General features: G+C 33.5%; 1 pseudogene; it reads right to left on the bottom strand.

Moving 5' to 3' along the window:
* Nucleotides 1-10,229: 10,229 nt before the first annotated feature.
* Nucleotides 10,230-11,218, bottom strand: LOC116859260 (annotated as a pseudogene).
* Nucleotides 11,219-12,622: the final 1,404 nt, after the last annotated feature.

Raw genomic sequence — 12,622 nt, 5'->3', positions numbered from 1 at the left:
AGTATTTAATGCTTTTGTTAAATTTTTGTGACTTCTGTAGCAAATTTTCACAAATTCTGTGGTTTAATATCATGTTCGGTTTTAAAGTGGTATAATTTAGAAGTCCAACACCATCCACACTGGGCTAACATGAGGATACAGTTGGTATGGCTGCATTCTTTTCTTGGGACTCCAGCGAACTATCTGTTTCTGTTTTTTTGTTAGTTAGCTAGTTAGTTTTGTTTGTTTGTTTGTTTTTTGTTGTTGTTTTTTCCCTGTCTCCAGAGGTTGCCTCTGTCTATATATCAGCTCACGACCTCTTTCAACCTACAAAGCCAATAATTGAAGACCACATTTCCTTAAACACATGTCCTTCTAACATAGTCTGGAAATACATCACTTTCATGATTAGGTTAGGACCCTTGGATAGTCTGGGATAATCACCTCTTCTCACACTTCTTAATTCAATTATATCTACTGAGTTCCTTTATGTCATGTAAAGTAACATATTCAAAAAATAGTACATAGATATCTTCAGTGAGCCATTTGAAAAACTGTCATAGTATTTCCAAAATTTAATTTACATGCACAGATACTACATAATTAATATGCTATTCTTGGAGTTGCTGAGATAATGAATGATTATTAATAAGCATGAACATGTCAACTTTATCTTAGCACTTTTAAATAAAATGAATACTTTATTATACAGGATATTGATGTCAACCCTAGATTACAAGATTATATATATTCAAGCATGGAATTTAGCTTTATAGACTCTAGTTCTATTATCTTTCCCCATAGAAGGTATGGCTTTGTTTCCATAGAAACTTCTTCACAGCTGCCTTGATTTTCTTGTTCCTTAGGCTGTGTATTATGCAGTTCAAAGAAGGAGGCAGCACAGACTAGAACACAGAAACCAAAAAGTCCACAAGATGTGGATAATCAGGGACTGGCTTCAGATAGACCATAGTGCCTGTCACAATAAATGTTGTTACAACTATGGGATGGGACACACAAGTGGAAAAGGCTTTTGACCACCCTTGTAATGATGGCATTCTCAGCACTGTATTGAAAATGTAAATATATGAAAATCCAATGGACACTAAACATAAAAGTGCATATAATACCCCAATTGCCTCACTAATATTTATAGTAACATGAGTCTTCAAGCAAGAGATCTTCAGTAGGCAGGGGACATCACAGAAAAACTGATAAACTTTTCTGGAGCCACAGAAAGATAAAGAGAGAGTACCAGATGAGTATAAGACCCCAATATACTCCCAAGAAACCAGGAGGCAGCTGTCATACAAACTCTCCTGTTCATGATGACATCAGAGTGCAGTGGGTGGCAGATGGCCACATAGCAGTCATAAGAAATGGCAGTTAGAAGGAAAAGCTCAGATCCAGCAAAGTGGATCACCAACAACACCTGTAATATGTATCCTGAGAATGAAATCTGTTTCTGTGGGATAAAGAGTTCAGGATAAATTTTGGAAGTGTGATGGAAATGAGACAGGCATCAAAAAGTGATAAGTTCTTCAGGAAGAAGTGCATGGGGGTGTGAAGACACTGATCCAGAGTGATCAGGACAATAATGAGAAGATTTCCCATAAAAGACACCAAGTAAATAAGCAAAAACAGAAAGCCATGTAAAACCTGGAGCTCTCTAGTGTCAAAGAATGTCATGAGGAAGAATTCCATCCCTGCTGAGGGTTTGGTCATGTTTTCCACTCTATATGGGACAAAGGGGATTAAAGATACACATGAGATTCCTGTTAAATCTTTCTCCTATCCAAGAATGTTTTTATGTAAGAATTAATCTATTTTGTGTTTATAAGACATGCACGTTTACTTTCCTGACATGGATATTTGGGTTTATGACCTTTTCACTGTGACACTCCTAATATGTGTGTGAATTTTATGTATGTTAAGTGAGCAGATTTGGAAGAATAGGAAGAAAGAACAGGAAAGTCTTTCATTTATGAGTCCTTGGTATATTTATGATGAAACATGTATCTTTATAAAGTATATCCTGAATTATTAGTTCAATATTCCAAATAAAATGTTTAGTACACAGAATAAAGTTTCAAATAATTTCAAATAATAGGAGGTAATCATTGAATGTTTTTGTAAAAGAGTGTGTTTTTATACACATTACCTTTATTCACAAAAAGTAAATATTTTTTTCATTTAATTATATGATTAAATACATTATAAAAAAGAATAAAATTTGAATTTATGATAAGAGATGCAAAATGTGGACAGAAAATTAATAAATATGATATATAATTACCATGAAAAAGTAATAGTAGTTACAGATGAAAAGAGGGGGAAATATGGAATGTGGGAGAAAGTTCCAACTTTCCTACTCGCTGGCTGCTTATACACCTACTCCCTGGCATATGTTCATGTATGCGCACACAATCTTGCACCACATTCATTCCCAAGCTATATTTCTAATGTTTTTAGGGTCAGAATAGAAGCCAGCTTTAGATAAATGTGGTTGAGACTAAAGTGAAAATTATAAACATAAACAATGAGGAATAGCATTACTGACAGAAATGTTTTCTTCAATGATATGTTACAGTATCTTCAAAAATAAAATGTACGAAATATTTTATAAAAGCTATACAGAATAATTAAATGGGAAAAGCTTCACATTTTTTTATTAAAGTACAAGAAATTTATCTTTATCTTTATCTTTATTAAAGTACAAGAAATTTATCTTTATCATTTTCTATAAAATGTCTATTTCTTACTACCTCTTAAAAGAAGAAAGAGGATCTCAACTGAATTCTATCCAATATGTCAAGCCTTCTCAGGTTCTTGAAGACAAGAGTTAACCATTCTAGATAATACATTTGAAGACACATATTACAAGGGTGGCATCAATATGAATGTAAGAAAAGTGATTCCTAATTCAATGCAAGAAAGTTATCTAGGCATTTAGTAATGTATCTCCTCAAGTAAGGATTAATATATTTTAATTTATTTTTATTTTATTGAGGCATATTATAAATATATTATGAATGCATATAGCATAATAGCAAATAATGTAGAATTTGATATAAAGATTACTTTAAACTGATATCTCCTATTGATGATTTTCTTGAAGCTGATAAAATTTGAGATTGAAGAAGTCAAATTTCTGCTCTGTTGTTTGGCAGTTAAGGTAGCTGTCTCACTATAATGTAAATATAGTGACTCTTTTTTGCCAATCAGACTACACTGCTGAGTAAGAGGTTAGTAAGCTTTTCCAAAATATGCAGAAATATAACATCATTTTAGAATTACTTTTTGGAAATCCCCTAGAAGTCAGAACTTTTTGTTTTGTTTTGTTTTGTTTCTTTATTTTTTAAATTTAATTTCATTTTTTCAATGTTCCAAGGTTCATTCTTTATGCACCATAGCCAGTGTTCCATGCAATACGTGCCTTCCTTAATACCCAGCACCAGACTAGAAGTCAGAAATTTGCAAATTTTATTTCTAAGATTATGCCCTGGAACTACCTTCTGAGAGGACACATTTAGAATCTGAATTTTTGTGATGTAGAAAAAAATATTTTTCTAATGCTTCTTTCAATGTCCTGTTTGTTAACCATATTGCAACAACTAAAGATGAAATACAATCGACAAAAGTTAAAGGAAAGCATGAAGTCAGGGTGGTATAATTGACATAGGATGGTCCCACAACAAGCACTGTAATTAATTAACTTTCTCATTGAGGACATTTTTTTTCTCTCTCTGGTCCTAGATCTTTCTACCACAAAAATAGAGAGTTTGAATTTGTTTTTTGTGGAGGTTTTTTTCTTTTTTTTTGAGGATTATTTATTTATTTATTTATTTATTCCTTTATATTACTTTTATTTTATTTTTTTCAGTGTTCCAAGATTCATTGTTTATGCATCACACCCAGTGCTTCACGCAATACATACCCTCTTTAATACCCACCACCAGGCTTGATTTCAGTGAAACTTTCATCTCTAAACTGGGTTTATTGCTAATAGTACATAATAATATTGATTAAATTCAAGGGTGTGCCTGGCACTATCTTGTTACTTTGAGTATTATATTTTGATCCTATTTACACCCTACATCAACATACTCCATTGAATACTGGTGTTATCACCATATTATATAAGATAATACAGGCTTAAGAAGTTTTAAAAATTTGATGAAATAGATGTATCTATTTGCTATGCAGTTTTGTTTTTAATTACCAAGTTTTGCTCTCTATATAATTGAACCATCAGTGTCTTTTTTTTTTTTTTTTTAGATCTGAGATTTCTGGCAAGGATGCTTAATGAGGTTTTCTTTGTGTGATAATAAATATGATTTAAATTTAATTTCATGCCCAGGTTAAGAAAATAATACATACCTTTGATTCATAATGATGTCCATTGGGATAATAATTTTTACAAAGACTAGATCAGACATAGCACTTCATAGGTACTGCTGTGTAGACAAAGACTATGACCTTCTGTCTAACTTGGATCATTTTGAGGAGGGGAATCTTGAAGCAATTAAAATGTTTACTACAAAGTAAATGTGTGTGTGTGTGTGTGTGTGTGTGTGTGTATGCTCTATCTGTATGTATTAGCTAATTGTTTGAAATCCACTTATTTATAGAAAATGCATTTCTCTACCTTTCTGGTCATATGTAGCCTATGGAGGCTTTTTTTTTCTATTGATGTTCCTACAAATTTATGAATCCCTGAAGTTCAAGCTTAACTGCTATGTTTCAAAATTCTAGGGTTCTGCTGATTCCCAATGTCTTCTTTGTCTCGATAGGTCTTCTGCTATCCATAGTATGAGGGAGAAAATAATGATATTCCTGTTTGAAGTCTTCCTCTTATATTTTCAAAGAACATAAAATGCTTTTCCATTTATTGTGTATCACCCTTTGGAAAAACTATGGACCTACAGAGAAGCAAGATTCCCTTCAGGACTATGAGTGTATTTCTGTATGAAAACTATTAACTGGTGGTAATCAGTGGCATGTAGCCCTGGCATGAATATCTGACAACTCATGCTCTTGCTTTTTTGCTTTTGTCTTTTCCCAGATCATTGGAAATGTATTACCAGTCCTCTGCAAGGAGGAATACAACAAATAGACTGCAGTGTGCTTTATTTAATATTAAATTTTAATCAAGAGGAAAAAGATTTATATGTCCTAAACTACATGACAAGTTAAATATTAAGCTTCTATATGTTTTTGAGGGTGCAAAGGAATCTGGCTTTAATTAGTTTTGCTTACCATCTATTTTCATAATGCTTTGTATTGTTTTCTCCACACTTGGAAAATCTGCTTTGATATAAAATACTTCTTAAACTTGAACTTTTGTGATATAGATATAATAATTTCTCTTATGTCCTAATTGTGATGCTATTAAAATCTATAAAAACTGAATACATTTGATACAAATTGAAGGGAAACGTGAAGTCGAGATTGTATAATTGAAAAAGACAAAAACGTACCTTTTTTTAATAAACATTTAAATCACTGTGTTTAACTTAGTACATGTCCTTTCACTTTTCACTCTCTGGTCCTAGTTTTTTCCATTGTAAAAATAATTCTTTTAATGTCATGAATCCTAAGAAAATTTTATTTCTATACTGAATTTATAACTTACGTATATACTTATATCTGTCAAATAAAATATGTGCCAGTAAGTACTTTGAATACATGGAATGGTATATTCAGTCCCATTCTACCCTACAGTAACATTTTCAATTAAATAATATCATTATGTGTGCACCTATGTGTGTGTGTGTGTGTGTGTGTGTGTATATACATATATATATATATATATATATATATGTATATACATATACATATATATATACATCTCCTGGAATTTCCTTCCCAGTATTAATAAGCATCACCTTCCACCCTCATCCAGATGTTAATAGAAATCAAACACAGTATGAAGGTTTCTACTTTTAACTATCAAGAACAAGATCACACTGCAATTTTACCCATCTGACCAATATCAGAGGACTTATGCTAAAACACAAGATTTTACATAAAATACATGTATCTTATGCTATTATAATTCAATGTCCAGCTTTAAATTAACAACTCACTCATAACACCAATAACAATGAAAATCCCAAAACTAAGAAAAGACAATAAAGAGATACCAATAATAAAATGATGGAAATGTTAGAATTATGTGACAAAGCACTTAACTCTGTCATCACAACAATGATTGACAAACCAATTATAAATATGCTTGAGACAAATGAAAAAGTAGAAATGCTCTGCAATAAAAATTGATCAGAAAATATATAGATGATAAAAATAGCATAAAAAATTTATGAACTAAGGGGCACCTGGGTGGCTTAGTTGGTTAAGCATTCAACTCTTGATTTCAATTCAGGTCATGATCTCAGGGTCATGAGATTCAGTGCCACTTTGGACTCTGCTCTCAGCCCTGAGTCTGCTTGAGATCTTTCTCTCCCTTCCTCCTTGACTCCTATAGCTTATGTCCTTTCACGCTCTCTCCCTCTCCCTCTCTCTTTCAAGTAATAAATAAACAAAATATTTTTTTCAAAAACTTTAAATTTTTACAGTGTGTTGTAGTGATTCTATGGAGTTAACATCCATCTCTATGTATTATTTATCTACCTATCAACTATATGTCTATCATCTATTATTCTATCATATTTGTATCTATAAGTTAATCAAATAAATATATTTTCATTAGAACTAAAAGTAAAGAAGGTCTCAGAACAAAAATAATAACATTTTATTTGATTGATATGAAGCACTGTTATATAACACTACTTATATGGTGCATATAATTATTGCTCTAAAATTGTATGAATACCAGGATTACCTGGGAAGCCCAGTGCATTGAGCATCTAACATCGACTTGGGTCATCATCCCAAGGTCCTGGGATTGAACACCGTGTTGGGATCCCTGCTTCATGCAAGTTTTCTTCTCCCTCTCCTTTTGGCCCTCCCCCTCATTCTCTCTTTCTCAAATAAATAAATAAAATCTTTAAAAATATAAAAGTCTAGCAATACCAAATGTTGAATATTATCAACTTTCATGTCAGCAATAAAGCAAATACTTAGTTTCAAAAGAAATATTATAAACATAAGAATGAAAAGTAACTGGGAAAACAGAAATAACATAAAGAGAATTTAAAAAGCCAATGAGCACTGGTCTTATATGCAATAACATAAAAATAAAAATAAATAAACAAAAATCCAATGTTTTGAAAGCAGTAAAGAATATAATAAAATTTTGGCAAAAATAGTCATAAAAATGAGAGCAACAAGGGCGCCTGAGCAGCTCAGTGGGTTAAACCTCTGCCTTCAGCTCAGGTCATGATCTCCGGTTCCTGAGATCAGGCCCTGCACTTGGCTCTGTGCTCAGCAGGTAGCTTGCTTCCCCTTCTCTCTCTGCCTGCCTCTGCCTACTTGTGATCCCTCTCTCTGTCAAATAAATAATTTTTTTAAAAAATGAGAGCAACATATAAGTGTTTTCTTATTCTATTTTTAAGATATTGCATTGCTGTCACATCTTGATTTCTGTATGTAGGGGTATACATTGCTCTCATTCTTAATATTTATGAGATTTGTGAAATTGGATGAAATTAAAAAATATTTTATGATGAGAATTGGGAGTTATATGCAACTAATGAATTGTGGAACACTACATCAAAAACTAATGATGTACTATATGCTGGCTAACTGAACATAGATTTAAAAAATGAAAGAAAAGAAAGAAAGAAAGAGCAAGTAAGAAAGAAAGAAAGAATGTGTTACCACTATGATGGAAAAAAAAATCAATTTGGCAACTAGACAATTTATTTACTGTTATGTTATGTTATGTTATGCTATGCTATGTTATGTTTTATGTTATGTTATGTTATGTTATGTTATGTTATGATGTTATGTTAAGTTTTTATAAATCTGAGATCACAAAAAAGAGAATTTTACAATACTATTAGTAAATAAGATTGTCAAAGTAAAGAAGTAAGCCTAACCTCTCTAAAAAGTGACCTAAATATTAAGACATAGGAAATTTAGGTTGTGATACAACTTTTAATTAAACAGAAATCATAGATTATATACTGTATATATGTATTAAAGTCCAACAAATTGCCATAAACTAATGGCTTAAACCACAAATATATAAAATCATAAGTAAAAGTTTTCCATGTGTTAAAAGTGTGCCCACAACTTAGTTGGATCCTATACTTTAGGTTTCACAAGGCTGAACTCAATTTTGGCTAGGCTGAGTTCCAATCTGTGGCATGGAATCCTCTTCCAAAACTATGTGGCTGTTAGCAGATTTATTTTCTTGCAGGTGTAGAAGGCATGTTGCCTTACTTCTTCAGGGCCAGCACCAGAATTTCTCTATTTTCAAAAATAATGTCAATTCATGAGTTCTAACCAAATTGTAGTCTAATGAGGTATGAAGTAAGGAAATTAAAAGAAGAGATTTTTATTTCTGTGAAATATATTTGGATGTGGAAGTTATATACTTATGGATAAAATATAAATTTTATAAGATTGTCAATAAATAATAATTTAATATGAAAAAAGACAATAGATTTGCATATGTCTTTGAGAGTTCTGTATAGAGCACCATTAAAGTAATATAATGTTGTTTGGAAGATAATAGGTAAATACCTATTGCTCATTTTGATATAATAAAATATAATTTTTTACTACTTTGTCTTTTGCATATTTTACAATCAAATTACAGGTAAATATTTAGTTTGCTGTGCTCTCTTGATCCCAAAACCAGGCAAAGACTCCATCAAAAATGAGACTTTCAGACATTGCAATATCTCTGTGTTCCCAATATCTATTAATTTTAATATTGTTTCAGGGTTTTTTTTTAACTTTTCAGTCCAGGTTACATTTAAGGATATTAATTCTTTGCATGGTTGAAACACATTAATTGAATCATTCTGCAAAATTTATCAAGTAAATATTTCTTTGCTATGTATTTGAAAATCTATGTCAATTAGATTCTAAATTGTAACAATATAATTAAGGGTGATTTTTATTTTATTTTTTATTTGATTTATTTTTAAATATTTTATTTATTTATTTGTCAGAAAGAGCGAGTGAGCCCAGGCAGAGTGGCAGGCAGAGGCAGAGGGAGAGGCAGTCTCCCTGCCAAGCAAGGAGCCCGATGTGGGACTTGATCCCAGGACGCTGGGATTGTGACCTGAGCGAAAGGCAGCCGCTTAACCAACTGAGCCACCCAGGCATCCCAAAGGTGATATTTAATTGTGACTATTCACTTGACAATCTAATATTCAAATTCAGATGCTGTTTATAAACAATAATAAGATCACAAGGAGCTGCTAATAAAATCTTAATTAGAGTTTTATTAAAATGTTTTAGTTTAGAATTAATAGAAAATTTAAAAAATATCTATTTTTACTATGATTTAACAAGAAAACAGTTCCAAAATATCCCTTTACTAAATTTTACATATTTTTATAATTATAGTCCAAGTCTTTTTAATAATCATTTTCTGATCAAAAGAATATGCATCCCTTTTTGCAATTTCTATTTCTTCATCTATTTTCTTCAACAGGAAAACACACACTCTCAGAAGAAGTTACTACTATTACCTGACCTCTAGCACAGAAGCAACATTAGTAAAGTTCATCTTGTATCTTTGTGGACCAGTATTTGACATGTCTATACATTATGCATTGCTCCCCACAAGTCTAACTATCATTTATCAGCATACAACATGATTATGATACCACTGATTACAGGCTCTATGCTGTGCATTTTTCCCCCATGATTCATTTATTCTTTAACAGGAAGCCTGTATCTCCCAATCCTCTTCACCAATTTTTCCCATCCCCCCACCAGTCTCCTCTCTGGAAACTATCAGTTTGTTCTCATATATAAAGGTCTGATTCTGCTTTTTTTTTGGTTATTTAATTGATTTTTTTGGATTGCACATATATGTGAATTCATATGGTATTTGTCTTTAATTTACTTCACTTAGCATCAGACACTCTAGGTTCACCAATGTTGAACAAATGGCAAGATCACTATTTTTTTTTTCTTTGGCCTAGGTACAGTATACTTTATTGATGGTACACTACATGATAGGGCTCCCCAAGCCCCTCCCCTTCTTCAGGGGGTTTGGGATGGAAACAGTGAAGGTTGGCAGATTCTCTGTTTTCAGGGGTTAAGTTAGGGCAGAGACTCCCCTGAAGTTGTGGGCCTCTCTTTTCCTCTTGCTCTCACTGGGGCTAGTAGTCCAGGGGGAGCTTACTACTTGGATGACACATGGCCATAAGGTCTACCACCCAGTTGCTGTAGTCAATTTATTGTCATACCAGGAAATGGGCTTGACAATGTGATCATTGAGAACAAAGCCAGCCCTGGCATCAAAGGTGGAAGAGTGGGTGTCACTATGAAAGTCATAGGAAACAACCTGGTCTTCAGTGTACCTGAGGATTCCCTTGAGGGGGCCCTCTAATGTCTGCTTCACAACCATCTAGATGCCATCATATTTCAAAGCTTTCTTCAGGGGGCAGGTCAGATCCAAGAAGGTCATTTTGGTCCATGCCAGTGAGCTTCCCATTCTGCTCAGGAATGAACTTCCCTACAGCCCTGGCCATGTCAGTAGAAGCAGGGATGATGTTCTGGGCAGCCCCTCAGCCATCATGCCACAGCTTCCCAGAGGGGCCATCCATGGTCTTCTGGGTGACAGTGATGGCATGGATGGTGGTCATGAGTTCCTCCACAATGCCAAAGTTGTTATAGATGTCCTTGGCCAGAGGATACAAGTGGTAGGTGGTGCAGGAGACATTAATGACAATCTTGAGTGAGTTGTCATACTTATGGTTCACATCCATCATGAACATGTGGGCATCAGCAGAGATGATGACCCACTTGGCCCTGCCCTTCAAGTTAGCCCCAGAATTCTCCATGGTGGTGAAAAGCCCAGTGAACTCCACAACATACTCAGCACCAGCATCACCCCATTTAATGCTGGTGGGATCTCACTTCTGGAAGATGGGGATGGACTTTCCATTGAAGACAAGTTTCCTGTTCTCAGCCTTGACAGTGCCGTGGAATTTGCCATGGGTAGAATCATACTGGAACATGTAGACTATGTAGTTGAGGTCAATGAAAGGGTCACTGATGGGAATAATATCCACTTTGCCATAATTAAAAGCAGACCTGTGACCAGGTGCAAAATATAGCCAAATCTGTTCACTCTGACCTTCACCATTGTGTCTCAGGGACATGACCAGCACTGCATAAGAAGATGTGGCTGTCTGTCAAACGAGGAGGAGCAGAGAGCCAACATCACATTCAAGTTTTATGGATAAAAATATTTCATTATGTGCATATACTGCATTTTTACCATTTATTAATGAATATTTGGGTTGTGTCCACAGCTTGGCTATTGTAAATTATCCTGCAATAAACATACGGGGGCATGTATATTTTAAAATTTTGTAAAAATTTCAGTTAGCTAACATACACTGTAACACTCGTCTCAGGTGTACAATAAAGTGATTCAACACATCCATATAACATGTAGTGCTCATAAGAAAATGTGTCTGCTTAATACCCATCACCTCTCCTCTGGTAGCCCTCAGTTTGCTCTCTGTAGTTAAGAGACTGTTTTGTGGCTTGCCTTTCTCTCTCTCTCACTTTTTTCTCCATTTCCTGATTTGTTTTGATTCTTAACTGCACGTATGAGTGAAGTCATATGGTATTTGTCTTTCTCTGACTGTTTTTTTTTTTTTTTCATTTAGCATAGTACTCTCTACATCCACTCACATATTTGAAAATAACAAGATTTTGGGGGCATCTGGGTGGCTCAGTCCTTAAATGTCTGCCTTCAGCTCAGGTCAGGATGCCAGGGTCCTGGGGTTGAGCCTCACATTAGGCTCCCTACTACACGGGGAGTGTGTTCCTCCCTCTCCCACTTTCCCCTGCTTGTGTTCTGTCTCTTGCTGTCTCTCTCTGTGTCAGAAAAATAAATAAAAATTAAAAAAATGAAAATAACAAGGTTTTCTTATTTTATATATACATATATGTATCTCACATCTTCTTTATCCTTTTATCAGCCAATGGATGCTTGTGGAAACACAAATATTTCCATAATTTGACTGTTGTTCATAGTGTGGTTATAAACATCAGGGTGCATGTATCCCTTTTAATTAGTGTTTATGCATTCTATGATTTATTACCTTGCAGTGCAATTCCTGGATCATAGGGTAGTACTTTTCTGTGCCTAACTTTTTGCATATACAAATACTTTCTTAATTTTATCTCTAAATAGTATTTAAATAGATGTATTAACCACAGTCTTCCTTTTCCATTCATTAGTCAATGAAGAACAATATTTTATACAAGAAGATAACAAAAGTGAACAGTTAGATATTTATTACAGGGATGAAATAATAGTTTCACATTTATATGTAAATTTCAAAAAAAACTTGCAAAAACTTTTCGATGGTGTGAAACTAATATCCATATGTGCCTTTAGTTAATACAGAATAACATCCTTGTTAAGATTCAATGGTTATAGTGTTAATTATTGGTTAACTGACTTAGGACTCATTTCTTAACGTTTATTAATTCCAGTTATTCATATAAAAATCAATACTAGCTACCTTGTAGA

This window comes from Lontra canadensis, unplaced genomic scaffold (genome assembly GCF_010015895.1).
Source record: "Lontra canadensis isolate GAN:19392208 unplaced genomic scaffold, GSC_riverotter_1.0 scaffold152, whole genome shotgun sequence".
NCBI lineage: Eukaryota > Metazoa > Chordata > Mammalia > Carnivora > Mustelidae > Lontra > Lontra canadensis.
Note: the sequence above shows the minus strand (reverse complement) of the source record. Positions and strands in the feature narration are given on the sequence as shown.